A 14,271-nucleotide genomic window follows, 5' to 3' on the forward strand; every position below is an offset into this window, starting at 1 on the left:
ACATTCACCAGACTGAAGTGGTTCAGATTATCCTGGTCTATACCACATCAGGGTACAGGTAGATGGGCTGCAGGCTTGACTGTCCATCCCCACCCCCAAATCAACATTTCCATGTACATAAAAAAGTAGAATGCCTGGGAAACTGATTCAGTGTAACACATACATTTGCTATGAGAAGGAAGAGTATATATATATATATATATATATATATGAAGGAGCATTCAAATGTGTTCCCACATCAGCCTGAGGTGGTATGGTCCAGAAAAAGGGTGACCTCTTGATTTTGCTATTTGTACAGAACCAACTTCTATGACATTGGGATAAGGCTTACATTGAATGTCTGTACAACAGGGATGACTACTTGGTTTGTCCATCGAGAGTATGGTGAGCAGCCGGAAATTTCCAAGACTTTGTATACGTTGTCAGCTTTTGCACTAGACAATCAGAGCCTTCAAGGAAAGTTCACATCACTTTTTATTTCGAGACCTGCAGCAATTGGACGCCTGTGATTTAATCAGGGGTTTTCAAATTTAGTACCATCTAATCTCCAGTTATGCAACGAGAAAAATATGCGAGTGGGAAAGTCTCGCACTGTGGTTGGATTGTATTGCAGCTGATCTGTGTATGGAGACCAAGTTCAGGTCTGGTGCCAAAAGGCATCTTGAAATAATTTAAGGCTGCGGTCCTAAACATATTCACTGGGGCAGGGGTCCCCAACCTTTCTGAGTCTGTGGACGCCTTTGGAATTTGGATGCAGTGTGGTGGGCGCAGCCACACAATGGCTGCCACACAGAGGCTGCCACAGGAGGCGGAGCCAGCCACAAAACGTTGTCATGGCTTACCTTCGGTCATGCAGTGAAGATCCTGGTGCTGTGGTAGCCGTTGCTAACAAAGCAACATTTTTAAAAATCTGCTCAGCCAATCAGAAGGGACCACATTGGGGACCCCTATACCAGAGAGTAAGTAGGCTGAGTAAAAATGCCTAAGGGTAATGCTGCAAAACGGGCACAAGACACTGAAGTGTAAATGTGAATGTTTATTGATACGGCACCAGCCAGACAACAATAAATATATACTCGTATAAAATACAAAGTTATAAGGCACCTGGCATACTCATAATAACAATATAAAATTCCTTACATAGCGAAAAGTTAAAAGATTAATATTCATTTAAGTTTCCGAGGCCCACTCTATGAGCGAGTCTTACAAATGAATGCACAAAATTTAGCAACCTGCTTGAGCAGTGAAGTGTAGCCAAGTGAAGAGTGCAATGGTGGAACAATTTATGGGATTGTTGAGCCTGCTGGAGGTACGCTGATTGGACCAGGGTTCCCAGATGCAATTGATCATCCATACTCTACATGTTTGTTGCAGGAAAGTTAACATACCTACAGTAAAAACAACAAATGCTTAAAGCGTGGAGCTGGCCTTACAGACATGCTTTGTTTTTCACCTACCTTAAATACACAGAAGGAGCCCCGTGGCGCAGAGTGGTAAGCTGCAGTACTGCAGTCAGAAGCTCTGCTCAGGACATGAGTTCGATCCCGACAGAAGTCGGTTTCAGGTAGCCAGCTCAAGGTTGACTTAGCCTTCTGTCCCTCTGAGGTCAGTAAAATGAGGACCCAGCTTGCTGGGAATAACGTGTAGATGACTGGGGAAGGCACTGGCAAACCACACCGTAAACAAAGTCTGTCTAGTAAATGTCGTGATGTGACATCACTCCATAGGTCAGTAATGACCCGGTGCTTTACTTTTTTTAAAAATACGCAGACCTGCCTTCTACATGCCTTCTACGGAGTCAGATGCCCCAAAGGGAGTACTGTCGACTCTGACTGGCAGCAGCTCTACAGGGTCCCATACACTGGTCTTCTGCATCACCCACTGTCTGATTCTTTTTAACTGGAGATGCTGTGGGGCTTTCTGTAGGCAAACTGGTGCTCTGCCGCTGAGCCATGGCCCCCTTCCCAGAGGTGCCGCTTAGCTTTAGTAGCAGAACTACATCATGCGGCTTCAGACTATTCTCTGAATCAATAAACATAAAAAAATAGGGTTGACTGGTAAACCTGATCTTTTTTTTTTTAAGTCCTCCTGCAGGGTTTGACCTAACCTGGCTTCCTATTATGTTGTCAGGTATATTTACCGTTCTTCTGTTCATCTGGCATTGGTTGCTTCTGGTCCCTAGAGCTCTGACTCCATACAATTCAGTGATCACAGGCTATAAGACGGCGAATTACTCCCTAATGGCATTTAACCTTGACTTCTGATGTCATTTACATTTTACCTTTCATTGTTTCCTTTCCTGGTGTCGTGTTATCCAGTTTCTAAATTTCAAGCTTGCGGAGGCATCTGTATCACTTAGGGTGAAACCCCAAACTCGCTAAGATGAAGCTTTACTTGTGAGTATACATGCGTAGGCGCGGGACGCAAGCGTGACACATTTCAAAATGATGATGCTCAAAAAAAAACACAACAACAACAACAACAAAACAGCCCTCTAACCAGAATGCAGAGAGGATGTTTTCTATGGAATGAAATGGGAATTTCCTCACCAGTGCTGTTGATATGCCCAACCCAATGTTTTAAAATGTAATACAGGGAAGAGATGTGGTTTTAAAATGAATGTTAAATTCCATTAACAGTGGTTTATATCTTGATAGTTTTACAGATTACACAACTCATATGTTAAATGTAGAGAACTTTACCTTTAAGAACAAATTCCCCTAAGGAAATATGAGTGGGGGGAGAAAGACTGGAACATTTTCCTGTCGCTCCTATTTAGGATGCTATCAGTTTAGGGGTTAGACATTTCCCCACCTTTCATAAAAAAAACCTGACTCCCAATTGCTTTCAACCATCCCAAGAACATTCCAAGAGCATGCTCAGTCCTCATTATGCCATTTTTTTCTTTTCTAAAAATGTGCAAATTAATATTTTTCTGCATGTGTATGGAGTCCCCCACATACATAACCCTTACCTTGTCTGCAGGTGGCCCTGTCTTCCTACCTTCTTGGTAGGCACTGGCCCCTGATAAAGAGTAGATTTAATTCAGATATCTTTGGACATCTTCTATGGAGAGCAGGCCTTCACTGGTAACTTGCTAGGCCAGGCAAGAAAAATGTCATTCAACTTTAAAAGGGCTCCAAACGAAACCAGTTTACATTCCCCTGGGCTCAAGCTCCCTGAAACACAGTCACCTGTATTCAACCCCACAGCTAACAAAATGTAAGTGCTTTTTTTCCAAGAGGGGGTGGCAATTTCTGCAGACCCCTCCTGGTGCAGCCCACTGAAATGTCGATCCTGACGGTCTGCAGACCGTCTGGGAATCTGCACTGGGAGCGGGGAGATGAGCAAATATCTCTAACCTCCCCCCCTTTAAAAAAATTAAGTGTCTAAGTGAATATGTTTGATACAGTGGGACTTATTCATGAGTAAAGGAATAGGACCAGTACTGGCTTTAGATGAAGACAGGCCCTAGGCTATTCCACTTGTGAGGCCCCTCCCAATCCCCCACCCTCACGGCTAGAGAAAGATGGAAGAGTGTCTTAAACAAAATTCAGGGAAGCAGAGGATGATGACGGGTGTTTAAAATATCGCAATTCACAATTCCTCCTCTAAAGGACGTAAGATGTTATTGTTAAATACTGTAATGATTGTGGGGGGGGGGAGACTATACACCTTGGCCGGAGGCCCCCTAGATTTGGAGGCCCTAGGCTTCAGCCTGCCCAGCCTATAGGTAAATCTGGCACTGAACAGGACAGAGAAGTGAGCTCTTTTCCATGAAAGCGTACTTTGCAATAAACGTTGCCTTAATTTACCCCTCTGAATTGGACTGAACAGTTATTTAGGCCTGGGCCACACACATCACCCCATAGAGTCCAATACCAGGGCAGCCTGATTGACACTTGCAGCATCAAATGGGATGCAGCTGTTTTGGGTGGTTTATCAAAACCAGGCACAGCGGGTGAACATCCTAGACATTCTATGCAGAGAGCAGAAGCCCCCATCCTCAGCAATATAGCTCTGCTGTACCAATGGTGGTCATGTTTCTTTCCATGGTTGTAGCAGTCACTTTTTAGAACAATTTACAGCACCCTCCACCTGCTGGCTTGATAAATCAACCCTCGCTTTGTTTTTGAAATATTGTCCTGTTTAGCCAAAGGGAACACTTCTAATATTGGATTACAAATGCCCTCATCAGGGTGTCATGGGCTGTGGGCGTGTTCTCATTTGCTGTCGCCCCCCCCCCCCAAATCAGGATCAGTTTCTGCCCTCCCTAAAGAAACCGGAAGCCGTTAGAAACCCCCCCCCCCTTGACCTGCTATCCGGTTTTAATGCCTCTGTCTGCAAACACCATTCTTTGCTGGCTCCCAGCCATTTGGCTTGAATGAGGGGGAGTGTTTGGAGCGCCTCCGAGGAGAGATGGGGAGGAGTGACGTGATCGAGCGGAGCAAAGGAAAAAAATGTGGGCTGGATGTCAAAAGGGAGTTTTTTAGTGAGATGGATGGAGTGCGGACGTTGCCCCAGGGAAAGGGGAGAAATGGTTGCAATATTTAAAACAGAGCTGGAGAACAGAAGGACAGGGAGAACAACTGGGGGTTTGGGTCAAGCGAAGAAGGCTTAACTTGACAGCAACATATAGGACCGTCTGTTTCTTCTTTTTCCCCCTTGAGTCCAAAGAGAGATTGGTAACTTTTAAATGAAATGTTGTGGCTGTTCTCTTTAATCAGACTGCTCTTCCAAGCTTTTTTTTTTTTTTTTGGTAAGCCTTTTACTCTAGATCAGATGCATCAAAGTTAACAGGGCTTTTTCAAAGGAAATCTTTGGCTAACTTAGTCCTTTGATTGCTAGTGGTAAGCGAGAGAACAAAATTCCATCACTCAGGGAGTAAGTCCAATGGAACATTGGCTTCCACATAAATATGTGTAGGATCAGACTGCTCCATTTTGCAATATGTACTTCAGAGTAAATCGAATTGAATTGTCTGGGGGCGAAAATGCACGGTCGCTTTAGCCTCCTTTATTCCCTGTTTCAGCCAGGATTCAGCCAGGATCGAACGCATGCCTTTTCGCCAAACTCCTGGCTGGATCCTGGCTGAAACAGGGAATAAAGGAGGCTAAAGCCACCGTGAGTTTTTGCCCTGGGACTTAACTTCCAAGTAAATATGGCTAGGGCTGTCAACAGGCCTGCAGGGGGGAAAAGCCCTTTCCCTTTAATAGAGGCTTAGTGTGTGGAAATGGGCAGCGGAAGCTTTTCATGGCATGGAGGTGAACAACCTCACCTGAAAAATAACATCCCATTCAGCCTCAATTAAAGGAACTGGCCATTTTTTTCAGTCAGGCTTTGGCAACCCTACTCAAGCATCAACTCAGTAGTGGTTGTTCTGTAGACACAATCTGTCTTTTTCAAACAGGAGGCCTAAATCAGCTTTTTCTTAACACTTTGTGGAATGAATACTGGCCACTTTGTACATCTGATGCTTCTCTTTGACTTTTCTATCCCACCTGAACAGCATTCAGATGTAGCACACGAGCAAGGCTTGTAGTTTATCCACTCTAGCACAAAGGGTTTAGAAGTTACTGGATTTTCTTCTCAGTTAAATGTTAACACTATAGCAGCCTGAACATCATCTCAGTTTTTGAGCAACTGGATCTGATCTACAGAGACCCTGTTTTGGGTCCCTCCATTGTTAGAGGGGTGTTGGGTGGTCATTTGAGAGAGGACCTTTTCATTGGTGGCACCCCATCTTGTAGACTGCCTGATCAGCAGCTTTTTGCTTGATGCCTGATATTTTCAGTGTCATGGGCCAGGCAAAGCCTTTTCAGTTTACCCAGGCCTTTGGGTAATTGACTTCTGTGAGCTGCAAGCTGAGCTCCGTTGATGTTGATGTGGCTCTGTTTCTTTCCCTCTTCTCCTGCCAGATACCACTTTCCACATTTTCCCTCTTGCTGAGGGAATCCCTCCTTCCTCTCCCTTTCAGGAGCCATCCTGGTGTAGTGGTTAAGAGAGGTGGAGTCTGATCTGGAGAACAGGGCTTGATTCCCCACTCCTCCACATGAGCAGCGGAGGCTAATCTGGTGAAGTGGATTTGTTTCCCCACTCCTACACATGAAGCCTGCTGAGTGACCTTGGGCTGGTCACACTCTCTCAGCCCCACCTCCCTCACAGGGTGTCTGTTGTGGGGAGGGGAAGGGAAGGTGATTGTAAGCTGGTTTGAGTCTCCCTTAACTAGTAGAGAAAGTCGGCATATAAAAACCAATTCTTCTTCCTTTTCTTCCTCCACTTCCCCTGACTTCTCTCCTTTCTTCAATATCTCTTGATGACTGAGTACTGTGAAAGGAATACTTCGATAGAAGCCTAAGATTGTAAAGGCAACTCTGGATGAAATATACATAAACCAAATTTTAGACTTTATAATTGTTCATTCTATCATGAGGCCTGTATCAAATTCATTGCTCCCCTGATCAGTGAATTCCCCGATAAGCCAGTAGAATTCCTAACTAAGAGGCTCCTGATGGGTGATACGCCACACTTTTCGCTCCCAACAGCCAAATTCTGTGCCATCGTAATCAAAACTCGCAAAAATAGAATGGAAAAAATTACTTAACTTTGCTATATTTTTAGAAATATTAAGATGCTAATTCTTATTTGTGTCAAAATCTTACATTTTAAATAGCATTAGACTTTTATCTAATTTTGTAATTTATATTAATTTTGCAGTTTTATTAAGTCAGTTAATTTTATGCATAAATTTTGGCTGGTCAAATAGACCGTATCAATAAACTTACTTACTAGACTTTATAATTTACAAACGTCAGCTTACTCAGTCTAAGGATTGCAGTTTTCTTATACATTCATGCACTTTCAAAATGACATAGAACTGTATTATTCGGACCACTGAAGAAGGCTTTACAGCAGAAACGCATATGGTCTGAGCTGTGATATTGTTTGGGCATATTGTCACACTGTTGATTGTGTGTTTTTATGTTTATTTGGCATGTTCAGCACAGATACATAGAGGCTAGAACAGGGCTACATACAAGTTGTTTATATTTATATTAATTTTGTTTGTATTAAATGTATTATATATTATTCACAAAATCACTTGTATCAATATTAGCCCATGATTTCATGTTGATTCCTTACCTTTTGGGTACCTTATTCTCTCTCCTTTCTCACCATCCCTGCTTCCCTCCTAGCGGCGCCAATCATAGTTGGTGCTGCAACACTGGGCATTGTTTTAGGCTATAACAACCACTCCAGCTAAGAACATAAGAACATAAGACAGGCCCTGCTGGATCAGACCAAGGCCCATCAAGTCCAGCAGTCTGTTCACACAGTGGCCAACCAGGTGCCTCCAGGAAGCCACATTCAGTTGCTCCTGAATTGTATTTTCCCCTGCCATTTTCCCTGCCCAGACACTGCATTTACTATTTTTGGGGGTGGTGGTGGTGGTTGGGGGGTGGTTAACCCTTTTTGTTTTTCAAAACAGAATGCAGAAGCCTATATTGTATCCCTGTCTGGCCCCATTGTATGGACTTGAAATCTCCATAGGTCACCCATAGCATTAGGGTGATTATATTGAATTGATTACTGAATTGTGATTTGATGCATTTTTATCTGGAAGCCACCCTGGAAGCCTATGGAGAAGGTATAAGTCTTATAATAATAGCACAGTACTAACATTAATATTACTGTAACTCTAGCAGCACATTATGAATTCATTCACAGCAGTCCAAAAACCATCTGCACTTTGAACAGCAACATTTGCCAGTTTCAGTCTTTTATGGGTTTGGAATCAGCCACTGGCAGACAAATGAACTGTTTTGATCCTTTTGGTGTTACCAGGTTTAAATGTTCTGCAGCCAACAACCTCCTGCCTCGCACATTTCCCAGATAATTACAGATTAGAAGAGGCTAATTTTTATTTTTGCAAAGCTGCTGGAGATCTATGTTTGTTATTATTGTCTCCTAGGTTGCCACTTGCATAAATACATATGCAAAGCCCTTTGATCTGCAGACATAATGACATAGATTTATCAAATGTTTGCCTTTTTCTGTCTCCCTAAAATGCTTGATTTATGGAGTGCAATCCCTGCCGCCCTTCCTCTCTTGAAATATGAAGTGTTCATGAATAGCTAAGGTAATATTTAATATCCTCCCCCAAGAAGCCTTTGCACTCCCTAACAAATGAACTACAACCTAACCAAATGGCTCACATCTGTTTAGCCTCCTCTCTTTTTAACTAAACAAATTAGCATTAGAATACCTGGGAGACAACAGACAAAGTCCCCTTTCTAGATGACAGAACACAGACAATTATTAGCAAGGGGAAAAAACGGTACTGAAAGGCTCCTGCCTGACGTGAGCAGATGTTTTCACATCTCCTGTAGTGCCCCTGAATGATTCTTACCCCAGCGGACACACGACCACACTCTTTTGAAGTAGGCCACGGAATCCATTTCCATCTCTCCTATGAATGAAACCTCCCTTTCTTAAACGTTTTGTTTAGAATCCCTTCCTGCAAAGCTCGCTTTCCCACTAATGTGCCTTTAAAAAAAAAAAAAAAGCCCAACCACCCTCAGCCCTTCCCTTCCCAAACCATTTTCTTTCGTCTATTTCAATTCCAAGTTCCTTCAAGCCATATCTGGGTGGCGTAATAAGACAGGGCACTGTTATGAGCACTTGGTTGAAAAGGCTGCAAGTGTATCTTTTCTCCAGTGGGATCTGTAAACTTTAGCTGCGTAGAACTTCAGAACTCCTTCCTCCAGCTTTTGTTTAAAAGCCACCAGAATTAAAGATTCCTCAGAATTCATGGGCAACTGAACACATAAAGCTGCCTTCTACTGAATCAGACTCTTGGTCCATCAAAGTCAGTATTGTCTACTCAGACCGGCAGCGGCTCTTCAGGGTCTCAGGCAGAGAGGTCTTTCACATCACCTACTTGCCTGCTCCCTTTAACTGGAGATGCCAAGGATTGAACCTGGGATCTTCTGCATGCCAAGCAGAGGCTCTACCACTGAGCCACAGCCTCTCCCCAGACTTTCCCCCAAAGGTTTTCTGGATTGATTGTGCTGAAACTGAAACCCTTTGTTTTTTGTTTTCTTGGTTCTCCATGGGCTTGTTTATTTATTGATCGACTTCATTTACATCCCGTCTTTCTCCCCAGTGGGGACCCAAAGTGGCTGACATCATTCTCCTCTCCCCCAATTTATCCTCACAACAACCCTGTGAGGTAGGCTTGGCTGAGAGTGTGTGACTGGCCCAAGGTCACCCAGCACGTTTCCATGGCAGAGTGGGGATTCAAACCTGAGTTTTCCACATCCTAGTCCAACACTTCAACCACTATGCCACACTGGCTCGCTTAAGTAGGTGGTGAATCAGGGCTATATCAAGTGGGGGCACGTGAATAAATGGTTTTCCAACACCCCCCATCCATCCACATTAAAAACAGCATATCAGAGAGAGGCTAGTCTGGAAATTTATATCCCTAAAATCTCAATTTTTTTATATAGAGGAATTTTTGTATGTGGAGTAACATGGAATCATGTGCACCCTACTTTCCGATAACTTATCCTTAGCTAACAGGTCCTTCCTAGGCATCTTCTACATAGTGGAGAATGGTTGCCATTTCTCTGCCAGTGGACATGGGGTTATCTGCTGAAGCTGGAGGGTGAGAGATTAAAAACTGATAAAAGGAAGTATTTCTTCATGCAACACATAGTAAATTGTGGAACTCCCTGCCCTAAGATGTGGTGATGGCTACCAGCTTGGAAGGCTTTAAGAGGGGAGTGGACATGCTCATGGAGGAGAGGGCTAATCATGGCTACTAGTTAAAATGGCTACTAGTCATGATGCATACCTATTCTCTCCAGGATCAGAGGAGCATGCCGAATATATTAGGTGCTGTGGAACACAGGCAGGATGGTGCTGCTGCAGTCGTCTTGTTTGGGGCTTCCTAGAGGCACCTGGTTGGCCGATGTGTGAACAGACTGCTGGACTTGATGGGCCTTGGTCTGATCCAGCATGGCTTTTCTTATGTTCTTATGATGTAGTTATGGCCACCAGCACAGATGGCTTTAAAAGGAGATCAGACAGAGTCATAGAGGAGAGGTCCATTGATGGCTTCTAGCCGTAGTCACTAATGGGAACCCCCATACTCAGAGGCAGAAAACCTCTGATACTCAGCGTCAGGAGGCAATGTCAGAGCTTCTGTGCCCCGTTTGTTGGCCTTCCTGTGAAACTGGTTGCTGGACTAGATGGACCACTAGTGGGGCTCAGCAGGGCTCTTTTGTTCTCTTCACCTTCCCCTCTTTCCATCCAGGATAATCCTGCCAAGTGTCTTGATTTATTCTTTCTGCGTCATGCGTTCCATACCTTTAAGTTTTGTTGCTCTCCTCAGATTCCTCCTTCTTTTAAAAAAAGAAAATGGTGACCACAAGTGGACTCAGTGATGTACTTGAGTTCTAATCAGTGCCAAATAAAACAGGGCAATTGCCCCCTCCTGTCTGGCAGTCAAATATGCGGTAACCTCAAGGAGTGTCTACTGTGTTGTAAAAACTCAGCATTGCTGGCTCCACTTCCAGCATGTTATGGCTTCTAATTCCTTCTCAGTAAGGCTAGAGCCCAGCCAATTGTCTCCCTGTTCCGTAATTATAAATTTGGCATTTCTTTCTAGTGAGTCACTCTTACGGTATCTTTGTTGAGTTGCCATTATTCTCCATTATAAACACACAATGCTCCTTTGCTCCCGTAATAATGTTCAATTTGAGAATGTCATTTTAGAAGTATAATATGGAAAACTTTTGATTTAGTATAAGATGGGTATTAGGACCATCGAGAATTTTGATTTATCTGATATATAATGTTGTATTACTATGTATTGTCTAGAAGATAATTGTTTGCTAACTCTTGTTTTTTGGTTAAACCATTAGATGTTTTAATGATTGTATGACTTCAGGATTTTTAGATCTGACTTTGTAAATCTATTTTTCTTTTCTGTATCTCTATCTCTTGTTCACACACACACACACACACACACATTCAATAAAAATAAATTAAAAATATTCCTTTGCTCCCAAGTTAATTCACAACTCTTCCCCTAGTTGGCATACAGTCTGCACTGCAATTCAACGCAGAGTTAACTCCAGTCTAAGTCCATTGTTATCAATAGGCTTGTGTGTGTGTGTGTGTGTATGTGTGTGTGTGTGTGTGTATGCTGTCAAGTCACAGCTGACTTAGGGCAACCCCGAAGGGTTTTCAAGTCAAGAGACGTTCACAGGTGGTTTGCCATTGCCTGCCTCCACATGGGCTGAGACAATTCTGAGAGAACTGTGACTGGCCCAAGGTCACCCAGCAGGCTTCATGTGGAGTAGTGGGGAATCAAACTCGCTTCTCCAGATTAGAGTCCGCCGCTCTTAACCGCTGTACCACGCTGACTCTCATCAATAGGCTTAGACTGGGATAACTCTCCATCAGGTTGTTCTACCGGACGAGTAGTTGAGGTCATCTTCTAGTTGCACTGCCTTATTTGTATCCCAGTATCACATCCTCTTTATTTCTGCTGGAAAACATATAAGCTCTTCAATCGAAACCTAAACCAGACTTTCCACGCCTCCCCCAAAACACAATATTTAAGTGCTGAGCAGCTCTTGCTGAGGGCCCTTATCTTGACCCCTTTAAACGTTTTGAAAACAAAACAGGCAATAGGCATTTATTGAGCAAACAGGAATGCCTTCTTGATATGTAGGCTTGCCAGGTCCCTCTTTGCCACCGGTGGGAGGTTTTTGGGGCAGAGCCTGAGGAAGGCGAGGTTTGGGAAGGGAGGGACTTCAATGCCATAGTCCAATTGCCAAAACGGCCATTTTTTCCAGGGGAACCGATCTCTATCGGCTGGAAATCAGTTGTAATAGCAGAGCTCCAGCTAGTACCTGGAGGTTGGCAACCCTATTGATATGGCCCTCTGATCAATTATGGGACTTAGTTCTCAACAATTGAATCCACACAGGTGTGTGTATAATAGTGCACGCAAGTAGATAACGGTGCTCCATTTGTTGAGCCATTAGGGTTGCCAGCTCCAGATTGGGAAATACCGGGAGATTTTGGGGGTGGCTGACTTCTCATCTCTCAGATGTACAATCAACAAGCAACCGCAAAGATAGGAGTGGCTTAAAGCCTTATACAAGTCTTACAAAATTGCCAAAACAGGAGGGGCTTAAAGTCTTACAAAAGAGCAAAGCTACTTATTTTAACATCCTGATTCTCTTAGGGAGCCTATCTTGTATCTCCAACAGACAAACAGAAAGCAGGTGCCTTAAAGCAGAAAGCCTATGAGAAATGCAATAAAAAGATATTGCTCACTATTCGTCATGCCCCATTCAAATCCCCAATGAGATCCCTGAAGTCACTTGGAGCATTAAAAGCTGATCTCTGGCTATAGTACTACTGACCAGAGCCCCTCACATTGTGGTGCGTTGAATCAATGTTCTTTTGTTTTTGTTTTAATTGTGTGATCAGAGGCTTTCCCTTACACCCCCCACCCCAGGGAGGAAAACAACACAATAGCCACTGGTGCATTGTGGCACTTAATTCATATAAATGTATGCAAATTTAAAAGTAGCCCATTGCCTGACATTGATTCAGAGTTAGAAAGAAACCAATCATGTGGCAGGAATATTGGCCAGGTGGCAACCCTAAGTGCTTTACTGAACTGAGGTTATGGGTTCAATGACCTCTCAGTCCACCTGCCTTTTCTAGGGCCAGAGGATTCGCCAGGGATAAAAGAGAAAGCTCATAAGCAACTTAGTTGACTGCACGTCCGAGGAAGGGAGAGATATTACAGCGCAATCTGAAGCAGAGTTAAATCCTACATTCACTGAAGTCGCTCCTCAACACACTGGAAATTAAAGACTGAAAAGACATGGCGGCAGACCCCAAAACAACTAACTATGGAGACCTGTTTTGGAGGGAGATGTTTGAGAATGTTAGTTTGTCCATGCTATTAGGTTTGAGTTTAATGTAAAAAAAACAAGTGTAAGCCCTGCTGGTGAAATTACACAGGGAACGAAGTAAGCAGAAGAGATGACTTGTCTCTCCATTATTATTAATGCACAGTCTTGACCACCAAGCAGATTGCTTTGCCTGGGTGGCCTGTCATGCTTTTAGGACCAGTCTATGGTAAGTTTTGCGTCTCTTAACAACAAACAATGGGCATTTGTACAGATACACCAAAATATCAGAGAACTTGGTTCGGTATGAAATGGTTCCATCCATGGGAGTCATTGCCATGGCCAGTGTAATCTAGTGGCTAATTGTTGATTTGATCCTGCAAACCTGGTGGATTTAACAGCATGTATCACTCACACAAATCCTGTAGCAGAGGTGGAAATTTCCATTGATTTAAACCCCCCCCCCCATGATGCAGCCCCCTATGCTGTTCGAGAGTCTGCTAAACTCACAAACAAAATGGGGGCAGGGCAACTCAGTTGGCTGAGCGAAGTCCCATTCCGCAAAGCCTATGGATGGTTGGATTGACTGGATCCTATGGGTTGGACCCATAATAAACTGAGTTTCCACAGGTTCCCTGTTGTCAACCCTCATTATGTACTTCCTCAGGGTCCCCTGTTCTTCATGAGCAGCATTTTGTGGAGATCAGTGGGTTGCAGTGGGCGTAGGGTTGCCAACCTCCAGGTAATAACTGGCGATCTCCTGCTATTACAACTGATCTCCCGCCAATAGAGATCAATTCACTTGGAGAAAATGGCCGCTTTGGCAACTGGACTCTATGGCATTAAAGTCCCTCCCCTCCCCGCCCTCCTCAGGCTTCGCCCCAAAAACCTCCCGCCGGTAGCGAAGAGGGACCTGGCAACACTAAGGGGGGTGGGGAGGCAGGACACTGTTCTGCTGCTGTTGAAAAATTTAGTCTGGATCCAACCCTATGACTCCCTCTGCTATAGTGGAATCCTGAAGCCTTTTAAGATTTCTTTCTCCAGGACAACAAGACCCCCCCACCTAGCAGAAGGGAGTCCTAGGATCCAATGAAGTATCATCTTAGGCCCACCTAAAGATGAGACAATTGCCAAAGAAAAAGGCAAGATGATCAGGGTGCTTCCAAGCATGCATGGAAATGAAATTAATAAATGCATATTCGTCTGTCCCTAATGGAAATCATTAAGATGCCATCAGGTGATGCAGGAAACATTCACCATTATGTCAGGACAGGAGGGATTAATGAATGAACAGTTTGCAGAAGGGACAAAAACCTTATTGGTGCTT

This window comes from Euleptes europaea, chromosome 1, assembly GCF_029931775.1.
Source record: "Euleptes europaea isolate rEulEur1 chromosome 1, rEulEur1.hap1, whole genome shotgun sequence".
NCBI lineage: Eukaryota > Metazoa > Chordata > Lepidosauria > Squamata > Sphaerodactylidae > Euleptes > Euleptes europaea.